The following is a 14,276-nucleotide window of genomic DNA, read 5'->3' on the forward strand; positions in this document are numbered from 1 at the left end:
CTCCCTCTCTCTCTAGAAATGAAAATAAAATAAAATAAAACAAAATATAATAAAATAAAATAAATAAAATATGGTACCCAGGGGACTGTGACCTCCCAACAGGTTCTAAGGCCATGGATGGAACAGGCTGGTAAAGTTCCAAGTCTTCTCTGAGGATAAGAACCCTGGGGCCATGAGATAGGAACATGTAGAGAACGTCCACAGACCCAGCTTAGGGGGTTTATAGACTCAAGGGCCCACAGGAGTTAGGTGGAAATGTAAGTGAGCAAAGTGGGGTCCGCAGAAGGCAATAGGGAGTAGGGGGGCTGGGGTGGAGTGGATGCCCAGGCCTGTCTCCAGGGCAACCGCTCCCAGCTCTGGCTCAGCGCTGTTAGGCAGGAATGCAGGCTTCATATGCCCAGAGGTTTTAATTTGTCAAGAGGAGCTGAAAATCTAGCCTTTTCGGTGAAACTCCAACTTTCTCCAGGCTTTTTCTTTCAATTGTTAAATGATCTTTCCATGATGGCGGCTAATTCAGATTTTTTGGAAACCGCTGTGCAGTTTCACAGAACGCGTGTCTGGGCTATTTGACGGGCCTTGGACCACCGCTTTGAGAGCAGGGGAGGAGGCTCCGATTCCACGGCTTCTGATCGCCTTCGATCTCTTAGGTGCAAGTGATCCCTGGTGAAGTCACATACTCAACGTCGCACCCCGTTCTCGCAGTGTAGGGTATGCTCAGCTATCTTCCGTTCTCGTCTGCACTCCCTTGCTGACTTCACTCCACCTCATGCTTGAAATACCAGCAGATGCTCCCCAAACTGGTATCTCCAGGCGTTTCCTCTCCCCTGGGGCTTAGGCTCAATTGCTCTCCTTCCTACTTGACATCTTTACTTGGACGGATAACACCGCTCTCACACTTACCATGTCCTTACCCCAACCACTGAGGCTTCCCTTACCCTCAAACCTGTTATTTCTGTCATCTTCCCTGTCTCGCTAAATGCCGACTGTATCCTAGAACATCTAGCTGAGCCCGGCCTAGCTCAGCCAGCCTCCAGTCACCCTGCAGGTGCATGATTGCTATTCTAAGCCACTGACTTTGGGGGGAAATTCGTTACACAGCCATAGCTGGCTGATACGCTTCCTGTATGGTAACATCCTTTCTTCTACTGTAGTCACTTTTCTTGCTGCCATTTTCAACTTTGAGGGGACGTATTGTTCAGCCCTGGTCAAAAACAAGGGCGTGAGCCTAGTAGCACTGTGGACAAGCACACAATGGTAGAGAATGGCTCCCCTGAGAAGAATCTGGAAGGTCTCTTTTAGCATCATCATCTGAAACACACTCCCCTTTTGTTGACATGTATGTGTGATTCTGACATGCTGTGGATTTTATTTGGCATGTAACTGGAGACTTTTACCACTCATCACTCTATTTAGGAAAAATGTTATGTTGAGTCATTTGAATGGGAATATAATTTTTTCTTCTATAAACACCAGACCCCAAAAAATGAAGTATTGTGAGACACAGTCTATAAAACTTGGGTGTTAAAAAAAACAAGAGACATCTTCCTGGGAAAACTTTAATTGGGTGGTGTTCTGGGGGGAGGGGGAGCCTGTATTTCCTGTATTCGGAGACACCATCAATGATAAGAGGCATCATGGATATAGTAACAATTCTCCTGGGGAGTAACGAAGCAGAACATTCCGTATAGGCTCAGATTTTGGCATCCCAGAGGCAGGGGAGTTAAACAGGCACGAGAGAATCTCAGAGTTGAGGACGCACACATGTGCTTACAGACACACACGTGCACAGAGACGTGACAGCTGTTCCCATTGAAATCCCCAGCTGATGCTGACGGCAGTCTGGTCGGACCAAGTGCGTCCTTCCAAAGCACCTTGGATCACTTTAACTGAGAAGACAGTGCGGCCACGTCACTTTGATCCGTGTGAGGCTCTGAATGAAAACGCGTCTGAGCTTCCTGCCAACTACTCCCCTGGACCTCAGACCGAGGGCTGGAGTCAGTCCCCACACGCACGGTCCCACGGGTCCTGCCACGGAGGAACGCAGCCGTCTGTGTGCTGAGCCTGGAGAGACTCCCAGAAGGCCCGCCCGTCCTCCACACATCTCCCTCGCTGCCTGTCTCTGTGCCTGAAATTCCACTATTAAATTCTTGAATTTTTTTTTGTTAATCTGGAAGAAAGAAATTATTTGTGCGTCAAGTTTTAGCAGGAAAGAAGAAGCCCCTTTCGGACTTGACGAGGGAGTGAATGTGGGAGGTGGCACAGAGGTTACCAACAGCAGGAGCCACTGGTAGCCCCAGGACGGAGGACAAAGCGGGGGCGCCAATGGAGCGGGGGTGGGGGCAGGGCCACAGGGGGTTGGAGGCCATCACAGGGTGGAAGCTGAGTCCTGCAGGAGGCAGGGCTGCTCCTGGAGACGCAAGGAGGCAGAAAGGGAAGGAAAGATACTCTGTCTCCACCTCCCTCCCCACATCTGCCCTCGAGACTCCCCCGGAGTCTTCCATTCACTGAACCCAGCCAGAATCCAGCTGACGGGGGTCCCGAGAGTTGCAGCCTGTGGGGGTCAGCCCCTGGAGATGCAGAGCAGAGCAGGGGTGGATGAGGAATGGATCTGAATGAAAATAGGCCCCCACTCTGCACGTATCCCATACAAGGCCACTGCGGCCCAGAAATGCTTATCACTAGGGTCATTAGCTTATGGCTCCTGTGGGTTCCAGAGGGGCTAGAGATGGAGTGCCACTGTGGGCTTCAGTTACGACTTCAGGAAAAATATTAGTGATAATTGACATTCACGGTGCTTAGCACTGTTCTAAGCTTGTCTTTATACCTTTATTGCGGTGTAACTGACATGTAATAAACCACGCGGGTTTCCAGGATTCGGTATCAATGAAATCATAGGTGTGTACTCTTTTCAGTCTGGCATTTCATTCAGTAAAATTCATTTCATTCAGTGAAATGCTTTTGAGATTCATCCACATTATTGCATCCACCTAAAGTTCATTCCTTCTTACTGCTGACCGGACTCCACTGAATAGATATACCACAATCTGTTTAGGCTTCCACCTGTTGGTGGACACTTAGGTTGTTTCCGGTTTCTGGCTGTTACACATAAAGCTGCTAGGAACATTCGTGCGTGAGTGTTCATGTGGAAATGCCCTCATCTCTCTTGGGTAAATATCTAGGAGTAGAATGAGCAGGTAATACGGTAGGTGTATGTTTAACTTTTTGAGAAATTGTCAAGTTGTTTACCAGAGTGGTTGTACCCTTTTGCAGGGTGTGTAACTCCAGCTGCTTTCATTCCCACCAGCACTTGGTGTGGTTCATCTTTTTAGTGGGCATGTGATCGTGTATCATCGTGGTTGTAATCTGTGTTTCTTTAATGATTAATTACGGGGATCGTTTTTTAATACGCTTATTTTCCGTATGATTATTTTCTTTGATGAAGCGTCTGTTCAAATATTATGCCCAATTTTTAAGTTGTTTTCTTATCGATTTTGAGAGTTCTTCATATATTCTAAGTGCAAGAGCCTTGCCAATACGTGATTTACAAATATTTTCTTTCCATCTGTGGCTTGTCCTTTTAACCTAGCAACATTGTTTGAAGGACAGAGTTATTAATTTTAATGTAGAATAGTTCATCAAATTATTCTTTTTTATATACTGTGCTTTTGGTGTTATACTTAGGAAAGCTTTGCCTATGTCAGGACTACGACGATTTTCCATGATGGTTTCTTCTGGAAGTTTTTGGAGTTTGGGGTTTTACATTTAAGTCTATGTGTTAAAATTTCTATATGGTGCATAGTATGGATTGAGACTCAATTTTTTTGCATCTGAACATTCCATTCTTCCAGCATGATTTGGTGAAACTGAATTGCCTTTATTCCTTTGTTAAAATGCAGCTGTCTATATGGGTAGTATGGTGGGCCTATCTCTGGACTTCTGATTCCATTGTTGGCTTTTAAAAAATCTACTTGTCTATTTTTCTGCCAATAGCACACACTCCTGTTATTGTAACTTTATAATAACTCCGGAACTCAAATAGTGTAGATCTTCCAAGTTTGTTTTCAAGTTGTTTGGGCTAGTCTAAGTCCTTAGCAATTCCATATGAATTTTCGAATCAGCTGGTCAACTTCTACAAAAACAGTCTCCTGGGGGTTTGCCTGGGATCATACTATATCAATAGATTAATCTGGCGAGAACTAATATCTTAACAATGTTGAGCCCTGTCAATCCAGGAAAACAGTGTACTCTCAATTTATTTATGTCTTCTTTGCTTTCTCTTAACAATGTTTTGTAGCTTTCTAATATACAGGTCTTGCATATCTTTTGTCAATTGTATCCCCGGGAATTTTATATCTGTCATCTTATTGCATGTGGCAGGGGTCGACCAATGGGCTAAGTTTCTTCCACTGCCTGTTTTTCTCATGAAACCTTTATTGGAACACAGCCATGCCCATTCAGTTACATATTGTCCGGGGGTGCTTTTGCCCTACAACAGCAGAGCTGAGGAGTTGTGACACAGACTGTATGTAACCTACAAACCTGAAATCTATCTAGCCCTTCACCTATAGGTCAGAAAGTTTGCTGACTCTTGCATTCTTTTTTAAATTTCAGTTTCCGGTTGTCCGTTGCTACTATAAAGAGGTAACAATATGTTGATAGGAATTGATCTTGTAACCTGCAAACTTGTCAAACGCACTTATTAGCTGTAGTAGCTTTTCCATAGATGTCATGGGATATTCTGCACAGATGATCCTGTTGTCTGAAAATAAGGACAAGGTTACTGGGGCACCTGGCTGGCTCAGCTATTGGAGCGTGTGACTCTTGATCTTGGGGTTGTGAGTTTGAGCCCCACATTGGGTGTAGAGATTACTTAAAAATAAATTCTTTTTTTAAAAGGTGGTTTTTCCTGATCTTAGAGGAAAAGCATTTGCTTCCTCCATTAATTATGATGCTGGCTATAAGCTTTTCATAGACGCATTTTATCAGATGGAGGGCAGTCCAATCTATTCCTAGTTTACTTAGACATCATGAATGTTTCCCATGTATTAAATTACACAATCCTACCAATCCCATGAGGTAGGTACTGCTATGACCAACATCATACAGATCAGGAAAATGAGGCTTATATAAGAAACTTGCGCAAGGTCCCATTTGAGTTAAGAGGTACCAGAGATTTTAATCTAGAAACAGATGGACATGATGAGCTCCCTTCCAAACACTCCAGGTGACAGTTTGGATCTGTTAGAAATGTGTCAGGCACCAAGTCACAGAACATCTAATATTGGGTTAAGCAGTAGGGACTTTGCATTGTCTCCCACAGTACGAAGTCTGGAGAAAACAGTTCTCGATTGATATAGCAACTCGAGGTGTTGTCAGGAATCCAGGCTCTCTCAACCTTTCTTTGCTGCTATTCTCAGCTTGTTGACTTTTCATCTTCTTGCCTGTTGACTCTTGAGTTACAAGGTGGCTCCGTGGAGTTGTGAGGCCCAGACCTTACACCTGTGGTTGAAGACTGGCCGTAGTGTATGTGTATGTGTAGGGGTACGAATGGGAGAGGGAGACATCTGACTCACTCCACTCTTGCTTGCTTTCGAGGAGCAAAAAACTTTTACTAAGTTTCCCCCAGCGGATCTCTCCTTCTGTCTTATTGGCCAGCCCTGCTGAATGAATGAATGAATGAATGAGTAAATAAGTAATTAAGTGAATATGTGTATATACACATATATGTACACATATATGTGTGTATACATGCATATATGTGTGTGTATGTATGTAAACATATGTGTGTGTGTATATATATATATACTGGTAGAGTATATATAGAATGTATATATAGAATGTATATTTATATATATACATATATGTGTGTGTATGTATATATATGTGTGTGTGTGTGTGTGTGTGTGTGTGTATACTGGTAGAATACATATATGCTGGTAGAAAAAAATATATAGATTTGGGACCAGTATCAAGATAAATTCAAATAACTTTGAGCAAATCGCTTACCAGCCTAGACTCCGTTTCATCACCTGGAAATGGAAAGAATTCTTGCCCCAGGAGGCTCTCGTGGGGGACAGATTTAGAAAACTATTATGAAAGTACTTTGAACCAAAAAAGTACTTTGAACCTGATGAATGTGTGAACATGTGTTGGGATGGTTAATCTTCCTGTTACTCCCCATTCCTTGAGGACAGGGACATTGTCTAACTTTTTCACCACTGTATCTTGAACCCCACAAGTGTCTGGATCGTACTGAAGTGTAACAAACATTTGTCAGAGAGATGAATGAATGAATGTTTACACATAGATCCGTCATGTGCTTAACTAATTAAGTGAATTGTGAGTTGGTTTGCTTTCTCCCTACCAGCCTATAAACTTCCCCAGAGGGGACACTAGGTTCCTTCTAATTTAGGACCATTCATGCAGTATCTTAAGTCTCTGGGGTGAATTACAGACCTTTTGTGGTGTGACAGAAGAGACGAGGGAGGAGCGGAGGGGAGGGCAGGGAACTAACATGAGTTACCACACTGGTTGGCCCCCCAAGCCTTGCCTGAAGTAATTGATGAATTAATAAATCTGTGCTGCTCTCCCAGGAGCGTGCTGGTAGAGGCCCCATCAAGTCAGTGCCCGCAGCGGACCGCCCCACTGAGAGACCCCCAGGCTCCTCCCGAGCGCATCTGGGGAACAGCACAGAGCCCACTCGGAGGCAGAGTTCAAGCACACCCTCGTGTTGAGTGAAAGCCATCCAAAGTCTTCACCTGGAGGCAAAAGGGACATTTTGTTTCTTTGCATTAGAAGCAACAGACGCCAACGAACCATTTTAATGAAAAGCCTGAAAATTGAAAAAGAGAAACGCATTGTTTCGTGAAAGCCACAGAAACCCAGGCAACCTCTATGGGCAGGGCAGCCAGAAAACTTGAGCCCAGGGGCGACTCAGGAGCGCCCGCAAGCCCGACGCCTCTTACCTAGGCTTCCCCCTGGTGCAAAAATGCCCACTAGAGACAGGAAATGCCTCTAACGTCTCCCGGGCTCCGCCTCCTGAAATAGACACCGCAGCGAACCACGGCCCGGTGGCAGGTCAAGAAATCCTGCCTTCGGCGGCTGATTGGCTGAGCTTGGTCACAGGACAATCAACGACCAATCAACGACCGGCCGAGGGGAGGAGTCATGCGGGAAGGTCGCTGCCTTGGAAACCACGCCTTGAAGGAAAGGAGCGTTTCCGGAAGCAGAGGGCTGCTGCTGCAAGAGCTGGCTCGGGTGGGGACGGAGCGGACAAAACAGGGTGCCCTCCGCAGCTGTGCAACTCCTGTGTGCCTTAATAATAATTTAGAAATAATAGCTAATGGTTTACCAGTTATTCACTATTTTGCCCTCTGTCTTGCTGAGCCAGTCTCATGAGAGACTCACTTTTTACTTGGGGAAACTGAGGCAGAGGTGAGGCACCTTGCTCAAGGTTGCCCCCAAACCCTGCACGCTCCCTGCCTCCCCTCACACCCCGCAACTACCCCCTCCCCCCCCTCCCCCCCGTAGTCAGCATTGGGATCCTTGCTTGTCAGATGAAGGAATCCAGGCATCCAGGGATTCAAGGAGGTGTTCAGGGCAGGGTTCCAAGGATGTCTGAGGATGTCTGGTCTCTGGCCACAATTCCCACCCGCTTTCTGCTCCTTTCATTCACCGACGGGGGAGACTGAGCTCAGGGAGGTGGCAGGTCTTGTGAAGGTGGTAGTTCCCGTGGACATAGGAGTGACCCCAAAAGCAAGCTCCTTCTCAGTTGCTGAGCTGCTCAGGGCCCCTTATTCCTAAAAGAGGGAAAACCTGCTTGCTGTTCATGGTGCCAAAATATAAAGCTTTTCTTGTTCTTCCAATCTGTCTCTCTTGGCTTGCTGTGGTGTTTAATTTGCCATTTATGACATTCTAAGTTAAAAAAAAAAAAACTTTAAAATTTTACGTCATTAGCATAAATTTTACTATTCGCCTTCAAGGTGAGCAAGGTTAGTTTTAAACGCAACTATAAGAGCACTTAACTCCTAGATGAAATCGCAGGCGTTACACACTCTTGGCCCCTAGCTCACGCATACGTATTCCGTTCTTACCAGAACAGGGCAAAATGTGCCCAAAATGAACTGCGTTGTTTTTATGTCACTTCTTGGCTCGCGCGCTTTCTGCTGCCACTCTCCACCTTCAGTTTGCTCGCCAGTGAAGAAGGACCAAATGGATCAAGAACCATGGGTTGCCCCAGCTTTCCTTCTCCTTCAGGGCCATCGCTTCCGGCAGAAGTGGTTGGCCGATGCGGGAAACTGACATGAGAAAGAAAGGATCTTGAAAGCATAGTGCAGGTTGTTCGCGCTTCTCAGAATATCAGTGTCTTCTTTCTGTATCTGAAGCGCGTTCAAGTTGGACAAAAGAGAAGCGGAGTTTCTTGCAGCTCTTAGCAGTCCCCCTGATTCTGTCCGTAGACGGAATAAGCCTAACTTGTACTTGCTGTGAGGCTCCCGGACCTCGCACGCGGGCGGCTCCGTCGGAATTCTGCTCTCCTGGAGCCTCACCGATGCCAGACGCGAACCGGGCCTCAGAGAACAGCAGGAAACGCCCATTGCACGCGTCTCTGGTCGTGCGCATGCTCCGTTGTCCGGCCAGATGTCACTGACAAAACGCGAGTTCAAGATAAAATCAGGACCTCGCACTGTCCAGCCTTGGTGACGGGCGGGGCTGCTTGGGGTTCCCCTCTCTGTTCCATTCCCCGAAACGTCCACTGCCTCGGCCTCGCCAAATTTTGCTCAGACGCCCTGCGTGGAGTCAAGCCTCCACACCTTTGCCTGGGCCATGCCCTCTGCCTAGAATGCCCTCTTCTCCTCTTTGATGGGTGAAGTCATCTGCCAACCCACGAGTGCTGCGCTACTACTACCTCCTTGACCTTGACCTTGACCTCGTCAAGCCGAGTTGACCCTTCTCTCTTCTGCACCTTCTCCTCCTTCCCTGCTTCTTCCTAAGAGACAGCTCTGTGCGGTGATGAGAGCTGAGTTCTGGAATCTGAGGAGGTTCGGGCTCCCACTTACTCACTAGAGGATATTGGTCAACGACGTAGCGCCCCCCCCCCCCAGAACCTCAACTTTCCCATCTGTAAATTGAGACTGATTCCAGTTCCCCAAGAGGGTTTGTGGTGCAGACGAAATGGCAACCCGACTGCAGGCTGCTCTTACGCACTCCATGCGACCGGGGCTGCGTTTATTTTCCATTCTTCATCTGCCCTCACCCCCTTAGGATTTGGGTCATCACCGCCCTTCCTCCGCTCAGCCTGGGTTCTTCCCAAAGCAGTGTGTGTGGACTCTCCCCTCCTCTGGGGAATGACATCTCCAGCAGGAGAATCCGCCCGCGCCCCCCCCCCCCCCCCGCACTCTGGACTTTCCCACCCCCTGAGGCCAATCTGCCTGCAGAATTCAAAGCAGATTCCGACCTCCTTCTTCATTTTCCAACCACCCCTGCTAGAATTCCCTTCCTGCCCATCCCTCAAGTCTCTGTCCTGGGCTGATTTGCTGTTTATGCTCCCGGTTCTCTGTTTACATTTGCTCCCCTCCCGGGCCTCCAGCCGCATTGTTCCGGAGCCCAGGCCTGCTCTCCAGCCCCCACTTGCTCAGCTCCCCTTAGGGCAAGCGCCAGTTTACTTTCACAAACCTTAAGGAAAAAAAAAAAAAAGCAGCCACAAATGCCAAAACCTTTCCCGAAGCCCAGACACCACAACGTAATCATCTGGGGCTCCTCTACATAATCATGGGTCTTGCCAAGTCTCTGGTTTAAGGGGGAAAAATACAATGTAAATATACAATATATTAGACTATTAGGAATTTTCAGTGTAGATTCCAAATTATTTGCAGCCTTGAAAAGAGGCAGACACCCCTGGGCTGACATCCCTTCTCTCCATCCGCTTCCTGGCAAGCTATGGCGGCCGGGGCGGGGGAGGGAGGGTCCGCCATGAGCCTCTATTTTCTCATCTGTGAAATGGGCACATCTGACGGAGCCCCGCAAAGACCAAATGCCTGAAGGCGAATGAAGGGCGGAACCCAGCACCCAGGACCAGGTAAGCCCTGAGCACATAGCCATCTCCTCCCCTCTGGAACAGAACGACAAAAAAGAGGGGGGAAATGAGCAAGAGTTTGCAAGCAGCCACGGGGGGGCACCTGTGCCACCCAGAGGACGATCATTGGAGGCAGGAGCAGAGATGCTACTGGAAGGTCCGTGGGGTTAGGTGAAGCCAGCTTCTGAGAATCGAGGCAGCTCTGAGGGGAAAAAATAAATTAAATAAATGGTTTCTCTAATATGGGGCCATCTGGCGATTTGATAAAAGTATTGGGTTTCTCAAGGCAGGCCGCGAGTGCTCCCTGGGCGCCACCGTTTATGGCTTAAATATGACTCGCATGTGGAACCAGCATTACAAATGAGAAACAGCAGCTTCTGAACTTGTTCCCTAATGGGGGCCTTTCATCACCCAGTTACCCTTAAGCGTCTCCCTTCCCATTGTAATTGGCCCTAAATGAAAAGCATTAGTCCCGTCAATAAACACTAATGGTTCTACTGACTAAAAAGAAGGGGGCGGGGACTAGAAGAGAGGTCTCTTTAAAAGACAGGAAGGGACTGGCGTCACCTCCCTTCCGGAGCCTCAGGGTTTGATATTGGGGCGCAGAGGGCCGCAGTGGGGGAAGAGCCCCTCCAGGAGCCCGAGGCTGGGTGCCCCATTCTGGCTGTGCTTGTACCTTGCTGTGTGACCGCTTGTGGCTAGCTCTCCTTCTCTGGGCCTCCCCGATCCTTGTTAAAGTGGATATAATGAGGCCGCTCTGCCCTGCTCACAGTAGGGCTGGTTTCAAGGATCAAAGGAAAAGCTGGATGGGAAAAGACTTTGAAACTGTAAAGGGCTTGCTTGAGCCCTGGAGGAGTCATGGCAATTTTATCCTTCCTGGAGATGGGAGCTGTCCGCCCACCCCCCCCCCCCCCCCCACCCCCGCCCCCCAGGTTCAAACCGTCTTCTGCCAGGATCCAAAGGGAAGCCTGTTCAGGGTCCCTGTGCCCCACCGCAGCCTGAGGCTTCCAGGCCCACAAAGAGGGGCTGTTTGAAATTAAACTGAGAAGGCATTCTCCATTGGGTGGCTTGGGGGAAATCGTTATTTATTTGTTTGCTTAAGACTTTTCAGAAATGGTCTAATCCTTGCTTGGCCTCCAGCCTTCCCCTCCCACACCCCCCCCCACGCCCGCCCTGCCCTGCCCCCCTCCCCACCATGCACAGTGGTGAGAAAGGTGGGTTCTCCAGGGAGCACAATTATAAGAGCCCAGAGATGACATATCCAGGAGCCACCCAGCATTGTAAACAGCACTCTTTTCAGACTTGTCAGGTTGAGCTTGTATTTTGCCATCCGCCCTCGGAGAAGGAAAAGGCTGGTGCCAGCCTTCTGGAAGGCACAGCCCCCCCCCCCCCCACCCCGGGCCAAGAGGTAGGAAGCCTACACTAGCAACATTTGCTGTGGGCCAGACCCCTCGCTAGGAGCTGAGCAGCCATCGTGGCGCGTGATCGCTGTCCCACTCACGGCCGCGCATTTGGAAACCCGTCCTGGTAAAGTGAACGGGGCGAAGTCACACGGCAGCAGAAGAGACAGCGGATTCAGACTGGGCGCAAAGCAGGTGCCGCATCCTTCAAAGTGGCTTCCTCGGGACCCAGGGTGACCTGGGGGGGCCACGCTTGGACTGTGAGGCAGACACTGTGGCTGTCACATCTGCACCCGGGCACCCTCGCCATCCTGGAGCACGCTGCCCTGTTTCCTGGCACCAGCACGCGTCTTTCCTTCCCGAGGGCTTTCCCTGCCTGCCTCAGACAGAGCCAGACGTACTAGGGTTCATGCCTGCCCACGGTAGCAAGAGTAGGAGGCAGTGCCTCAGGCCAGCTGGGGTATAAATCCCCCAGCTCCCTCGCCCTTGGGTGCCGTAACTCTGGGTTGCCTGTCTGTACTCTGTCCCAGAGTTTCCAGCGGGCATGAGCCGTGACCTGCTTTGTAACGTTTTCCTCAGCGACAGTCTTTCCTGTTCCATCTCACATTCCCTCGTCCCTCAAATCAGTGTCTCAGGCTCTGCTCCCAGGAGAATCCAAATGAAGGCGGGCAGGTGGAGGCTGGGGAAACTGAGCTGACGCCTGGGTCATCCAGCACCAAGCAGATGGGAGCCCGGACCCCAACTAAGACGCAGCCTTTTATTCATTCATTCGACACATCATGACCGACACCTTGATGGGCCAGGTCCTGTGGTGGGCACGAAACGGAGATGGTCCCTGACCTCATAGAAATCACAGACCGCTGCAGAGGGCGGGGGGGGGGGGGGGGGGGGGGTGTCTATCAATAAGCAATAAGCAATAAGCAAAAAAGTAAGAGAGGCGCCCAAGTGCCCAAGTGCAAAGTGAGGCTGGGTCTCCTCCCTCGGGGGAGGGGACGCTTAAGGGGAAGACATAAAGGGGGGGGGGGGCGTGAAGAGAAGGAGCTCCCCCCCGGGGGCAGAGGACAGAGGGTCACACGTGGCAGAAGCCTTGTGCTATATTTGCAGCGACTCTGATGTGGGTGTTTGGACTTCACGGGCACTTGAACCAGATAAGGAACAGAAACCCTAGTTCAACCTGCCTTAAGCATAAAAGGGAAAACATTGCCCAGAGTAGCAGACATGGTTGGGGGGGGACAGGTGGAATCGGGGATCCATGGACGCTCTCACCTCTGTTGTCCTCCTGGTTCGGTCCCTCACGCTGACTATACTCTTAAGCCAGCTCTCCCCTTGCATTTGCCAGATCCACCCAGACTCCCAGCAAAAGGCAGAAAACGCACCCAAAGCGGTCCCCCTGAGTGAGCAGCTCATCCCAAATCGCTTAGGACATTTTGGGACAGACCCGGACCGTGCGCCCCACGTGTGTGGCATTTTCTACCCAAGCCACACTCCTGAGCATACGCACATATGAGCACATATGAGTGCTTGTGTCCTCCCAGGGACGTGTCCGAGAGTGTTCATGGCAGCTCTCTGCAGAACAGCCCAAAAGGGGAAGGACTCAGGTATCCGTGGGCGGTAGAACGGATGAGTGCAATCCGGTATATCCAGGGGAGGGAGTATCTCACAGCAGCGAAGGACACCGGACGGTTGTCCCCACGGTGGGGCTGAGTCTCGCAGATGGATTATCAGGAGAAATAAACCAGCCCCAGGAGGGGAAGCCCGCCAGGGTGCTGCAAGTTCTCTTTTTCTTGGTGGTGGTACCTGGGTAGGAACACAGGCAAAAGTTCATCAAGGTAAGCTGTGCACCTGGGATCTTTGTACTTAATATACATATGTGAGGCCTCAATTAAAATATAAACCATAAGTATCTTAATGCCCCCGAGAGTATCAGAGATTCCTGTGTACTCTCTTTTCTCCTGCTTTATTCTCTTATCCTGCCATTATTGCCCCCTCCCCCTGATTTCTTTTTTTTTATTAAAAAATTTTTTTTTAATGTTTATTTTATTTTTGAGAGAGAGAGAGAGAGACAGCATGAGCAGGGGAGGGGCAGAGAGAGAGGGAGACACAGAATCAGAAGCAGGCTCCAGGCTCCGAGCTGTCAGCACAGAGCCCAATGCGGGGCTCGAACTCACGAATGGTAAGATCATGACCTGAGCTGAAGTCAGACTCCCAACTGACTGAGCCACTCAGGCGCCCCTCTTAATCTATGTATCTTTATCCCACCATATTGTGTCTCTGAAACTATTTCAAACCCTTTTGTGATGAGAGAAGTTAAAAATTGAAGACGAAGAAAAAAGCCTGAGTAGCTGTCTGCTTTTGTAGCTTTAATGAAAGTGATTCTCTTTTTATTGCCTTAGCTTCATTGCTTTTTGTCCTAAATCAAGATTTTCCTCTGTCTGCCAATTTGCAAACGGACCGATTTCTACCAATTGGCCTTAACATATACAAATCAGTTTCATAAATAAAAACAAAAGTTTTCCAGCCGACACAGCTTTTGGTTTTCCATCCCCAGGCCCCTGCCCCACAGTGTTCTCCTGGCAAGAAGACAAGAAAGCTATCATTCTCTTCGACACAGCATAAATTGCCATCCTTTCCCTGGGTAAATCTCAGACGCCGACTGCCAAAAGCAGGCCGCTGATTCATTCCAGGGAGATTCCAGAGTAATCTGCCTCACGGCCTGCAACCAGAGATGCCTTCACCGGACCCCGTTATAAATTAACATTTAATCCTGGCCCCGGGAATGCTGGGGCTGGAGCAGGCCATGGGGG

The sequence above is a fragment of the Panthera uncia genome, chromosome B1 (genome assembly GCF_023721935.1).
Source record: "Panthera uncia isolate 11264 chromosome B1, Puncia_PCG_1.0, whole genome shotgun sequence".
Lineage (NCBI taxonomy): Eukaryota > Metazoa > Chordata > Mammalia > Carnivora > Felidae > Panthera > Panthera uncia.